Here is a 13,921-nt window from a genome sequence, read left to right as displayed (position 1 = left end):
TAGCCCCCATGGCGACGTGGAATTTGCACTAGTAAATCATAATAACCTTCTGCACTGCTCAGCAATTTGCACACTGTGCTATAAATCCAAGGATTTCATGCGTTGCTGGCATACATGACTATTGATTGTTCTGATACCTCACCCTTTTCAGTTGGCTGATAGCTAAAACAGATGAGCAGCTGTCTCATGTGCTGCATCTGTTGCTAGGGTGCAAGGGTGCTATTGTGCTCACATCCTGCTCGTGGGCTTCTCATAGGCAGATGGTTGTCCTCTGTAGGAACAGAATGCTGGACTAGATAGGGCTTTGGTCTGATCCAGCATGGCTGGATTACATTCTTAGACCAGCCTTCCCCAACTTGGTGCCCTCCAGATGTGTTGTGCTGGCTGGGGATGATGGGGTTGTAGTCCATACATTAAAGACAGCAGGTTGGGGAAGGCTGTCTTAGATCATATGTCCATCTAGCCCGGTATTGTTTGCAGTGGCTGGTGGTGGCTCTCTCGGGTCTCAGGTAGATCATCTGTTACCTGATCCATTTTAATGGAAATGTCGGGGACCAAACTCCATGCAAAGCACACATGTTTTGTGCGTGTGCGGAGCATATTTTGTGACTCAGAACAACCTAGAATGTAAATGGGCAATGACAGAGAGATAGTTGTGCAAAAAGTCTGTCGCAAAACCCATAGCTATTCTCAACTTCTTGTTTTCTAGAGAGTACAAAAGAGTGCTGGAAAGGGGCGTGGGTTATGTTCCTTCTGTCTGTAGTATAAGAGAGGCCATTGCCAGAGGGAAACAATGAAAGCATGTCCCATTTCCCACTGACTGTCAGGAAATCAAGGCCAGAATCTCAATCAGAATAGGGAGAGGTTTTCTTCATCTCCTCCTCCTCCAAGCACATTTATTTTAATTGCTGCCGCTGAGAAACCTCCACCTTCTGAAAGAGCCACAATTCCAATCCATCTCTGAGATTGACAGACACAGCTCCATCCTGACAGGCAAGCTAGCAGAAGATGTGCACGAGATAATATTTCTCCAAAGAGAGAGAGGGAGAGGACAGTGGATTTAATGAGCATTGCTCAGTCTAGGTGGGAGACAGCTTGAGACAGAAGACCAAATTAGGAGGAAAGCGGCTTGGCATAAGAATAAAATCGTATCGGATCCAAGGATGTCTCTGTTTTGGCAAAAGCAGAGTCAGAAAAGCATTGGTGACATCACAAGTCACCAGGCCTTTTATATATATCACACTGGGGAAGGGAATATATACACCCTTCTTGACTTCCTGTCAAGTTGCTGTGCAGCTCTGTATTGCTTTCACAGTCACATATCTGGGCTTCAGGGTGATGAAGCAGAGGTACTTTGAAATAGCATCCCAAATACCAAGCCCCTGCATATATACTCAGAAGTAAGCATGAGCATAAGCAGTGTGTCTACTCACAAGTAAGCAGGGCAAGCCTCAGCAGTAAGTAGGACTGAATCATTCAACAGCTTCCTCCCCAGGCTGTGCCCTCTCTCCTTGGCAGGGAAAAGCTAGATAAGAGCTTTTCCCTGCTGGAAGGATCAGCTGGACTGTGGTGGAAAAAGTGGGTGAGGTGCCACTGGCTTTGTGGCCATAGCAGAACAGGCTGAGGGCTGCCTGCAGGCTGCATGTTTTGAACCCCTGTTTTAGAGCATACTAAAAAAATTGTAGTATACATGCTGTATATTTATTGGGACCAAGTTACTTGAAAGACCATTTTCACCCATATGAGCCTACCTGCACTTTAAGATCAGAAAGAGAGGCCCTTATCATTTGCCCACCAATGAGAGCAGTCAGGTGGGTGATCACACGTGAGAGGGCCTTCTCTGCAGTGGCCCCACACCTTTGGAACCAGCTGCCATTGTCGGTTCGCCATTGTCAGGGTGGACACTGAGCCCATAGAATCCCAGAGTAGTTCTGATTCTGAGGTGGAGCAGCCGCTCCTGGGAGAGGAGCGCGCTCATCCTTCCCAGGGCCAACAGCTGGCAGAGATTCCTCCCACTGGCATTCCTGACATAGATAGCAGTCCCGGGAGTGAGAGAGCGCGGGAAGAAGACTTGCTGGACACGTGATGCTGACGCAGGGAGCGGCACCAAATGGAGGGCACGGAAAGGAGGCGTAGTGCCCGCTTGGCGTGTAAACAGCGGTTGCGCCCAGAGGATCCAAGGGAAAAGGGGAGGGACTCTTCCTAGCCCATAGGTTCAGGGTCTGCCAGTGATTCTCCTTCAAATGGGGACCAACTGTTCCAACTCAGGGCATAGGTACTCTGCTGCTCATAGCTAGTTGCTAACAGTAGAATTGTTAAGTTGTAAAAGAGGAATAAAGCTTTGAAAAGAATCCCTTTGTCTATGTCTGGACTTGGCTACTGGATTAGACTGAAAGAGGCCACCAAGAAGCCCTTGACAGCCATGCTCCATCATTGCAGACTTTTAAGAAGGCCTAAAAACATTATTTTACCTTGGCCTTCTCTTGATATGACTGCTACTGTTGCTGTTACTGCTATTAACATTATTGCTGGTTTTATTGTTGGCTTTTATTGTTGTTTTTATTGTTTTTATGTTTTTATGTATTTTATTGCTGTAAGCCACCTTGGGAGGGCTTCTGCCTGAAAGGCAGCCAAGAAATATTATACATAAATAAATAAATATTAAATAAATAAATAAATAATAAATAAATAAATATTAGCCTTCCCCAATCTGGTAGCCTCCAAATGTGTTGGATTACAACTCCCCATTGGCCATGCTAGCTGGGGGATAATGGGGGTTGTAGTCCAACACACTCTGAGGGCACCAGATTGGGGAAGGCTACTGTATATAAATTCTGGCTAGGTACTGATGCTACTTCGATCTCCTGCCTGTTTCCTGGTGGTATCATCATAATAGGGTATTGTTATCAGTCCAGGATTACTTATTTTTATTGCCAGTTTTGCCTTTATTAAGCCTCTGGCCTTTTGTGTGTTTGCGTGAACACAGAACGATAAGCAGGAGTAAATTGGGATGGAATAAAAAGCGTTTTCAAAGCGTCACTGTAGAATATTTTGGGGTGCCATTTCTTCTGGTGATATTATCTCATGCAGCACTCATGTTTGTACGATTTATTTATTTACTAGCGAATGGACCCGGCTTCACACGAGCTGGAATAGTTCTTCGTTTGATACAGCTAAGCCTTCAAGCAAACTTACATAGCTGCCAGAGTTAGGCACATTGTACCTTCCCCTTTTGAATGAAGCCATGCCTGCAGGTACTCCTAGGAATGGTCTCTGCCATCGTCCATGATTATAGCCTCTGGGGGAGGGCCCTGCCCACCCTGTTCTCCTGAGAGTGCTGCCCCACACAGTGGGGAGGGAGCTGGCATATAACTGTGTCCCTTGGCTCACTAATATCCCCTGGCTTCAAACTATATGGACTGCAAAGCTATGTGCTGGTTAGGAAAGTTGCCACCTAGTGACTGAAGATAGTACTGCAGGCTTCCAACACAGAATTACATTTATATTAATGCATTTTAAAAACAAAATAACCGCAAGGTGCACACCCTTACGGGTCCCCTTAGTGTGCATACCAAGTTTCAGATGTCTAGGTTTCGTGGACTTGGTGCTATGGCGCTGACAGATGGACAGACATCCTCTTTTATTATTTCAGCTTTGAAATGTTGGCATGCCAATTTTGGCCAAAGGGCAGCTTAACAAAATTCCATCAGCCACCATAAGAGAAAATGGCAAACATAACAAAAGCATTCCCTTTGACAAAAATAATTGACCAAACCAGGCAGACAAGCTTAGCGAGACAAACCAACCACCACAATAAAGTAAAGCAAACCACCAGGATTAACTTCCAAGACTTTAGTTAGGTTAACTAAACCACCTAACTAAACCTAGTAAACCACCAGGATTAACAGGGCAGACTTTGCCTAGTGCCTAAAGAACTTTGGTGAAGGTATCAGGGAGTTCTTCCTTGGGAGAGAGTTCCATAGCCAAGGTCTCAGCTGCTGGGCATATTCATATGTGAGTAGATAGTCCAGTGGGTACTAAGATTTTGAGGGTAGGGCTGGTTGTGTAGATCAGCCTTTCTCAACCTGATGCCTTCCAAATCTTTTGGACTACAAATAGAGATGTGAAAGCCTGGAAATAAAACCAGAAAAAAATGCGGCGGGGGGGTGGAAATGGAAAAATTCAGGAAAAAAAATTTCCTCCAAATTTTCCCCAAATCCCTGGGAATAATTGGGTTTTAAAAAATCTCCCCCTGCTTTCCAATTTTTTACCAGCTCTCCACATTTCTAACTACTAGTCCCAGCATTTATGACTGCTGGCCAGCTGGCCAGGGCAGATGGAAGTTGAAGCCCAGAACATCTGGAGGGCACCAGGTTGGAGAAGGCTGCTGGTGGTCTTTCCCTCACAACTGGCCTTCTAATCAGACAGAAAAAAACCTATTCAAGTGACCCACCCATATGGTTGTGGTATTCATTTCACACACATCACAGCTGAATGAGATAACATCCTGGGCAAGTGATTCAAAGATGGCTCAGCATCTGTGAAAAGGACTCAAACATCTGTCAGAGAAGTCACAATATGGCTCGCCGACTATAATGTGCAAAAGTCAAGTCATGGTTATGTCATTACATAAATGTTTATGCAAATTGGCATGTGTTAAAAGCCTATAACAAATAAGAGCCTCGTGCTGTTGTTTAGTATAAGATATTTCTCCCTGCCCCCACCTAAGAAGTCATCCAGTCATCATAAGGGCATGGTCTATCTGCATTAAGGGGAAGGGAGAGATTTTGTACAGTGTCTCAGTCTGGGGTGAAAGGCACACATATCGCACACATGTTAAGATATTATTATTATTATTATTAAAAATACTTAATAAAGATGCACTCTTGACAGCCAAGTTAGGGTCTCATCAATTAAGCTTGGCATTCATTAGTCAAGAAGAAGTCCAATCAGATTTCACAGGCTCAGCCCGGCTTCTATAAATTGTGGTCTGTTTGTTCTGACATTTGATGAATTATTCTTCATAATCCACTATCTGCCACAATAAATCTAATCTTTCAACTTCTGCTGTCTTAATAACTCCTAGGGCAACAATGCAACACTTGATTTCTGAGCACAGAATGCACAAATTGATGGAGGAAGAGAGGGATTCATTTACTCTCCAGGTTTAATGTTTAGAAGTGGCTGTCTTAGTCTAGCTCAGGCTTCCTCAACATGGGGTTTTGAATTACATCCCCTATCAGCCCCAGCTAGCATGGCCAAAGGTCAGGTATTATGGGAATTGTAGTCTAAAATATCTAGAAGGGACAAGGTACGGGGAGACTGTTCTAGCTTGACATTTGCTGACCGCACAAGCCTAAGTCTTGTGAAAGCCCATGTGGTGATGAATGCATAGCTTCAGGTACTGGGTGCAATATTCTCAGAGCTGGTGTAGGAACATAGGAAGCTTCCTTATACAAGATTGTCCATTAAGCCCAGTATTATCTACTCTGACAGACAGCAGCTCTGTCAGTCAGAGATCTTTCCTATCGCTGGCTACCTTTTAACTGGAGATGCCATGGATTGAATCTAGACCTTTTGCTTGCAAAGCATGTGCTTTATCACTGAGCTAGGTCCCATCACCTGGCATAATGGCTAAAAATGTGAATTGCATGAGCCAGGGATTTCGCTCATTCAAATTTAATCTCAGTCATCGTTATCATTGCTGTTCTTGTTTTTCTTATAATTACATTATCATTACTTCTGTCTTGACATGTATTCTTTGTATGATTAAAAATCAAACCTAGCCGCGTGGCTGGGAGGAGGACTCCTGCCATGTTTAGTTTCACTTTTTAGATAAACTGGCTTGTCGTTATTTTTGAACCAGAGATTATGGATTACACAAACTCTGGTTGGTTTCAAAGCAAACCAACTTCAAACTCTGGATTGTTTTGCTGGTTTAACTAGCCATAATCTCTAGTTCAAATGTAATGACAAGCCAGCTTTCATATAAAGTGAAGCCAAACTTGGCAACAGTCTTCTTCCTGTGTGGGCAAGCCTGAGGCTTTGCTCAAGCTTGTTCCAGCTTGAGCCTTTGCTTGGGCTCATTCCAGCTCAGGCACCTAGTACTAAATCACAGTGGAGGCTGGTAGCTCCGATGTCTGTGGAACTGAGAATACGCTTTTGGTTTCACTCAGAACTCTAAAGGGGCGATCAAAGGTGCTGAACCTATTTTGGGGATTGGGTTCAGCACCTTGGATAGGCCCTTTAGACTTCTGACTGGTTCTGATTGAAACCCAGACTGGATTCACAGCCCCACTGACATCAGAGCCACCAGCCTCCACTGCTAAAACATCCCTTAATGTGATGTGCAAACCAGGCCAGTGTATTAGAAAAGCCCTGAAAAATACGGCCTAATGTACTGCTGAAGTTATGCAGACCTACTGGCTGCACAACTGAACTGGCAAATGCAGAAGCCTTGGAAGGAGTTGTGCGGGATTGGGGGCGGGAGCGGGGAGAAGGGTGCCACAGGAACAGAAATGCCCCATTGGCATTTTATATTTTGCATTAAAAACAAAATCCACGTTCTTCATCACGGATATTGATTGATTGATGTAAACCATTAATATCCTGACTCAGCCTGTGATTGAGCCAGCTTACAAAAATAATTAAAATTTCAACCATGCAGATAAGAAACAATAGCAACTAATGTTCAGCTAAAAGGGGGGCACTTCCAGTCAACGTGTTTGTCTGCTCTGAACAAGCTGCTCCCCTTTCTTTAATATTTTTTGGGAGAAGATCTGTGAACAGGATAAAAAATGCTTGCCACTGTAAAGGCAGGAAGCATTGCCCTCACTCTGAACTGGTCTTGTGACATTGTCAATGTCAGGAATGAATCTGAGCGTGTGGAGATAGCAGCTCAGACTCAGAATGGGAACAGCCAGAACCAGGGGAAGCTCCCTTCCTAGTGAGCTCAGATATGGCAAGGCATTCTTCTGAAGACCTTGGCACACAGGTGGCTTGACCTGAAGGGGCTCCCCGTTCCTCCTCCATGAAAACCCAGGTCTTGGGGAGGAGGAGCGTGAGGGGCGTGACTTGAGGGATGCTAGAGTCTGTTGCAGAGCGAAGCAGGAAAAGTTAGAGGTGGAGCTCAGTCGCTCCACTAGGTTGGCTAGGTGTGATGGCCTACATAGGAGGGAGCAACTGTAAGGGAGGGGCATCCCGCCCTAAGCTAGTTCTTGTTCAAACTGCCAGCAACTTAGAGAAGTTCTACTTCTGCTCCTCTATCGGTATTCGTAATTGTGGAGTAGCTGTTCCCTTTGTAGCCTGGGAGTTCCCTAGAATTTGCATTTGTAAAGAACCTGGTTGTTAACTAATAAAGTAGTGAGCCTGAAGCCTGGTATCCTAGAGTGTGTGGAATGCGAAGGGAGAGGACAAAGGAACGTGACAGTCACATTGCCAGGAAGAAATGATGCAATTTTACAAAAAGTATGAACACTTCAGTGAACAGTTCTCAAATAGGCATAAAAAAATGTGTGTGTGTGTGTGTGTGTGTATTTTGTCTCCACCTCACAAGTCCTAGGTTTATGTTGAAAATATTCTTGTGTGAATGTTCAACACAGCATCAATATATTACAAAAAAATTCACTCACTAAAGGTATCGTAAAACAGCAACACTAAATACACATATCATCTGGCCTTTGCTTCCAAATGCTCTCCTAAATCTGTAGGTCTTGCAGCTCCTTCTAAAGGCCATCAGGAACATACTTTGGGGAATCTCTTACAACAGGCAATTTCAGGGCTACCATGGAAAAACTCAGCTCCTTGTTGATGCTATCTTGAATTTACACAATGGTGGATTTTGGAGCATGGCTGCTGATGCAGAACTGAATGGAGGGGGCAGGCAAGGAATGTGGGCAGTGGCAGTCTTAAAGGTATTTAGTCCACTGTCTATGAAGGGCTTTGAAGATTAACATGCACACTTATAATTAAGTGTGGTCCTGGAATGGCAATTTCCAGGTTCACAAATGAAAGATGATTGCCTTGTGCTTAGCAAAGGAGGAGAGTCTTGATTTGAGGTGGAGTAAAGTACTTCTTGTAAGGACACTCGAGCTCCCAGGGCTCTCTGTAGCCAATTGATAGTTAAATAGATAGATAGTTAGATAGATAGATAGATAGATAGATAGATAGATAGATAGATAGATAGATAGATGAGACATGGTTTCTTTGATTGGAGTAGGAATGGAGGAAGATTGAGCATCAGTGATTTCAGGAAGTCTCATGCCAATGTACAGAGTGTGAGAAAACCCTCTTCTCCATTTTAGTAAAGCAAAGGTAGGCAACATGATGCTCATGGGCACCAGTGCGCCCCCAGAACCTTTTGTGTGCCCACACAGGTGCCCTACCCTCCTACTTTAACAAAATAATAATACATTTTCTTACCAGCAACTGGGATCTCTTCAAAGCAAAGTGAGGGCCTCCAGCTGCTGCCTTCCCCATTTCCCATGAATGCCTCTGGTCCAGATGTGGGGTTCAGATATATTCTTAGAAAATGAAGATGGTGGGCAGCTGCAGGCGAATGCTTTCCTCAGCAACACATCCAGCCACCATAAAATAGAAGGGAAACAAGAAAAAGGGACTTTGAACTGAAGGGTCAAAGGAACTGTTTAGTGTATTGGGGCTCAGACCTCACCTCTGCCTTGTACTCAGTCCTTTGGACAGGTTAGTTGTCCTTTGTAAGTACCAACGCCTCCCATGGCAGCCATTTTATGGTGGTGCCCAGGGCAGTTTATCAAACTGCCAAATGTGCCCACAGGCCCCACAAAAGCTGCCTACCCCTGCAAGAGAGGGTTTTGTCAGGCAACTTCAAGCGCATGTTGTCCTAGCTTGCTGTATCTCTCCAGCCAATCTTTTCAGACAAAATGGAAACTTTTGAGCCAAGGTAATAGTGAGGGGGAACAGCACATGATGTAAGTAGCTGGTGCTCTTTGGCAACAGAGGTGTTCCAAAAGATCAGTTCTGCTCGTGCTGAATACATTATGCAAATTAAGTTTATTTATTATTACATTTCTATATTGCCCGATAGCTGAAGTCATGGGAGGGAGAAGAGACCGCCTTCTCCCATATGGACCTACCGAAACCTTAAGATCTTTTTTCAGAGGCCTTTCTCAGAGTGCCCCCACAGAATGAGGTGAGGTGGGTAACTACCAGGGAGGGAACCTTTTGGGTAGTGGCATGCCAGTTATGGAACACCTTTCCCAGAGAGGTTCACCTGGTGCCATCCCTGTGGTCTTTTCAGCACCAGGTGAAGATCTTTCCATTCACCCAGGTCTTTTAAATAACTCATGTAATCTGGGCCTCTCAGTTTTAAAATCTGTATTTTCTTAATTTGGGGGAAGCTGGGAGCTTTGTTTCTTGTTGTATATTATGTTGCGTTTGATTTTGTGTTCTATTTTTGTACAAATTTTGTAAAATTTATTTTAATGTTTGTTTATTGTAAGCTACCCAGAGAATTTTATCTTATGAAGTGGCATAGAAACCATAAATACATGAACAAATAAAGTACTAACTTTCTACCCCCTTACTGCTGGAAGTCCTATTCAGCAGCATCTTGCTGGAGTCTATGCTGTTATGCAAAGTGAGGGCCTCCAGCTGCTGCCTTCCCCATGTTTTCTGATTCATTTGCACATCCACAGAACCTTAGTTTGAAAAGAAAAGAAAGTAAACTGAGATTTTCAAGGTGCCGAAGCAGGCACCAGTGCTTGCATGGTATGATCATGATAATCTCATAGAATCATAGAATCATAGAACAGTAGGGCTGGAAGGGGCCTACAAGGCCATCGAGTCCAACCTCCTGCTCAATGCAGGAATCCAAGTCAGAGCATCCCTGACAGGTGGCTGTCCAGCCTCGTCTTGAATGCCTCCAGTGTGGGAGAGCCCACCGTCTCCCTCTACTCAGGTGCAGTGGTTTCAGTGATAACCTGAAGCTATTAAGGGCCAAAACAGCTCCTTGCTCCTGTTACCAATTCCCCTGACCCATCTTGACTTCCCACAGAAGTATCTATTCCTGGGGGGCGGACGGGCAGACGGGCGGGGGGATCTGAGGATAGAAAGAAATGCAACATCTAGTGAATTGTTTGAAAGAAAGGAAGAAATTTCTTTCTAAAGGCAGGAATGTCAAAAAGTTTGAATCATGGATCCGCTGTAATTAAAAAACACACAACTAGTCGTTTTCAAATGCATTTCTTCTACGTAATTGATTTAGCCGCCAGAGGAATAAAATAAATAAATAAAAGATGCCTTCCCTGTGAATTACTGGAGGCGGCTGAGACGCTGTTTGAATCTAATTGCTGCAAATGTGCCAGTTTGTTGCTGGTAGTAGTTATTGTAATTGGATGAGTTTCAGTTACTGAGGCCTGAGGATGTGGACAAGGTGCTTGGCCAAGTCCGATCGACCACTTGTGTGCTTGACCCTTGCCCTTGATGGCTTATTAAATCAAACAAGGAGGGGATGTCCGGCTGGGTCCAGGAGGTTGTAAATTCCTCCTTGAGAGAGGGAGTAGTACCTGCCGCTTTAAAAGAGGCAGTAACTAGACCACTCCTGAAAAAGCCTAACCTGGACCCAGAGGATGTTAACAATTATAGGCCAGTGGCCAACATCCCCTTCCTGGGCAAGGTGCTTGAGCGGGTGGTTGTAGGACAGCTCCAGGCACTCTTGAATGAAACGGATTATCTAGATCCATTTCAATTGGGCTTCAGGCCTGGTTTTGGAACGGAAACTGCCTTGGTCGCCCTGTGGGATGACCTCTGCTGGGAGAGGGACAGGGGGAGTGCGACCCTGTTGATTCTCCTGGACCTCTCAGCGGCTTTCGATACCATCGACCATGGTATCCTTCTGGATAGGTTGTCTGGGTTAGGAGTTGGAGGCACTGCACTACAGTGGTTCCGCTCCTACTTGGATGGCCGATTCCAGAAGGTGGTGCTGGGGGATTATTGCTCTGTGCCATGGCAATTGTGCCATGGGGTTTCACAGGGCTCTATTTTATCCCCCATGCTGTTTAACATCTACATGAAACCGCTGGGGGAGGTTATCCGGAGGTGTGGGCTGAGGTGCCATCAATATGCAGATGACACCCAGCTCTACCTCTCTTTCTCATCAAAACCAGGTGAGGCAGTGGCTGTTCTGAATCAGTGCCTGGGCATGGTAATGGACTGGATGAGGGCCAATAAACTGAAACTCAATCCAGACAAGACGGAGGTGCTGTTAGTGGGTGTTTCATCTGCCCGGCTAGGTGATATTCAACCTGTTCTGGAGGGGGTTGCACTCCCCCTAAAGGATCAGGTTTGTAGTTTGGGGGTGCTCTTGGATCCAGAACTGTCACTTGAGGCACAGGTGAACTCAGTGGCACGGAGCACTTATCAGCTTAGGCTGGTGTACCAACTACACCCTTATCTGGACAGAGATAGCCTAGCTACAGTTATCCATGCTCTGATAACTTCTCGTCTGGATTACTGCAATGCGTTATACGTGGGGCTGCCTTTGAAAACGGTCCGGAAACTTCAGCTGGTCCAAAATAGGGCAGCAAGATTGTTAACAGGGACTGGTCTGCGAGCTCATATTACGCCAGTACTTTTCCAGCTGCACTGGCTGCCAGTCCATTTCCGGGCCTGATTCAAAGTTCTGGTGTTAACATTTAAAGCCCTTAACGGCTTGGGACCAGGTTACCTGAAGGATCGCCTCCTCCCATATGTGCCTGCCTGACCTTAAGATCATCATCAGTGGCCCTTCTCCGTGAGCCCCTGCCAAAGGAAGTGAGGCGGGTGGCTACTAGGAGGAGGGCTTTTTCTGTTGTGGCACCCGGCTCTGGAATGAGCTCCCTAGTGAGGTTCACCTGGCGCCTACATTGTACTCCTTTCGGTGCCAGGTGAAGACCTTTTTGTTTTCCCAGGCATTTTAGCATTTTAGCTTTCTAAATTTTTATCTTTGCTGTTTTAAATCTGTATTTTAAACTCCTGTACTGCTGCTAGGTTTTATTGTGGTTGTATTGTTGTTTTGATGTTCTATATATTTTAAATTGTTTTATTGTGTGTTGTTTGGTTTTAATTTATGTGAACCGCCCAGAGAGCTTCAGCTATTGGGCGGTATAGAAATGAAATGAATGAATGAAAGAATAAATAAATAAATAAATTACTGTAAAAGAAGTGTGTTTTGGGGGTGGGGAGAGGCAGTGGTGTGTGTGTATATGTGGGGGTGGGGTGGGGGTGGGGGTGGCAGGGAGAAATGCTGTCAGCAGCTGCATGTAGGCATGAGCTCCTTCTAGGATGATGCTTCCCCCCACCCCTTCGTCAGCACAAAAGATTTCTGTTGAACGCTTTGCATGTAGGCTCTGTTTAAAAGTGTTTTATTCATATTTAATTGCTGGCTTGCTGCAGCTCCCATCTTTAATTACTGTGTTAAAAAGTAGGATATAAAAATGCAGTAGCATTCAATTTGTTTTCTTTTAATTTCTTCATATATTATGTGTTCCTTGACTGCTGGCTCTGGTGATATATATGCAGGGGACAGGGAGTCCTCTGCTAAACCAACTCTGCCTGTTGTTTTTTTTAAGCTTAGGGCAGCTCTAGGAAACTCTGTTGGGGTTGGAAGTGAGTCAAGATGGCCCCTGATTGAAACCTTCTCCAAGAGCAGAGTTCCTCCATTTTCTTACCCCACTGTTGTTTGATGAGTCCTATTTGTCACCTGCTGCTCTCCTGACTGATCCAGTTCTGCTCCCATCCCATGCAGCCCTCTTAATGTATTGTAGCATCTGCCTCCTAGGCTCTTTCTTGAGTAGGATGTAAGTTCTCACAGAATCAGGTCCAGTGGTGCAGCTAGGTCATTTTAGACCCTGGACTGAATGGTCTTAAGGGGACCCTTTTTAGATGGCCATGTCTATTACTTCAGTTGTGAAGCACACAGCTAACATTTCTCTTCTCCCCCTCCCACGCTATTCCATGCAACTGCTTCTGCATTCCTGATATGTTGCTGTATTTACAACTGCTTCTGCATTCCTGATATGTTAGAACAATGACAACAACAAAATTATTAAAAATAATAATACTCTGAGCATGTGCAGTTTTGCATTTTAAACTTGCTCAGATCATAGCACCACCATGACTACTGGAATAAAATGGAGTTTGCTGCTGTTGTCTTGATGCTGTCATCACCTGCCACTCTATGGGTGGTCATTGCCCTGGCCCTTGGGTTTCGGGTCCTGGACTTTGGCCCCCAAAGCCCAGCACTAGCTGCACCACTGATCAGGACTACGTGTAGTGGCTTGGCACATTATCCTTTACAAGATTCATTCAATGAGCTGGAAGAGCAGATGGGGCATGGCTGAGACAACCAAACCCAAAGATGAAATGTAGTTTCAGGACTGGGCTGACTCCAAGGCCCTTGGAGACTGTGGGCCAGGGACCCATCAGCTGGTGGGACCCATGGGCCAGGGACCCATCAGCTGGTGGGAAGACAGGCACCTAAAATGTGGCAGTGTTGCTATATGCAACCCAGGCATTCACCTCCTCCTCTTTCCTGGTGCTTCTTCAGAGTCCTCTGTACATCATGTTATATTGCTTGTGATTATATTGATTATATTATGATTATATTGTAATCATTCTAGGGTTGGTATCTACAAATACAGTACTTACACAAACTAACATTTCCTTTCTGCCTCCGGCTATCTAAAACATAATAGAACTTTGAAACTTAAAATGTATTCAGTCCATCAAGTTCAATAGGGCTTACTCCCAGGTAAGTGGTACAGGACTGAAGCCTAAAACGTGTACAGTGAATCGATTAAATCCTAATTGCAGGACTTCTGCAGGACAGAAATAAATCCCACAACTCCCAGCATGGCTAGCTGGGGAACGCTCGGGGTTGTAGGACTTTTTTCTGTCTAAATAG

The 13,921-nt window shown here is 45.0% G+C and overlaps 1 protein-coding gene across 2 annotated transcripts in view; it reads left to right on the top strand.

The window, feature by feature from the left end:
* Nucleotides 1-13,921, top strand: part of ADCK1 (aarF domain containing kinase 1) — a 177,000-nt gene that overhangs the window by 102,940 nt on the left and 60,139 nt on the right. The gene's annotated exons all lie outside the window — the stretch shown is intronic.

This window comes from Heloderma suspectum, chromosome 1 (genome assembly GCF_057233095.1).
Source record: "Heloderma suspectum isolate Gila_16-S chromosome 1, 16-S_ref, whole genome shotgun sequence".
In the NCBI taxonomy this organism is placed as follows: domain Eukaryota; kingdom Metazoa; phylum Chordata; class Lepidosauria; order Squamata; family Helodermatidae; genus Heloderma; species Heloderma suspectum.
Note: the sequence above shows the minus strand (reverse complement) of the source record. Positions and strands in the feature narration are given on the sequence as shown.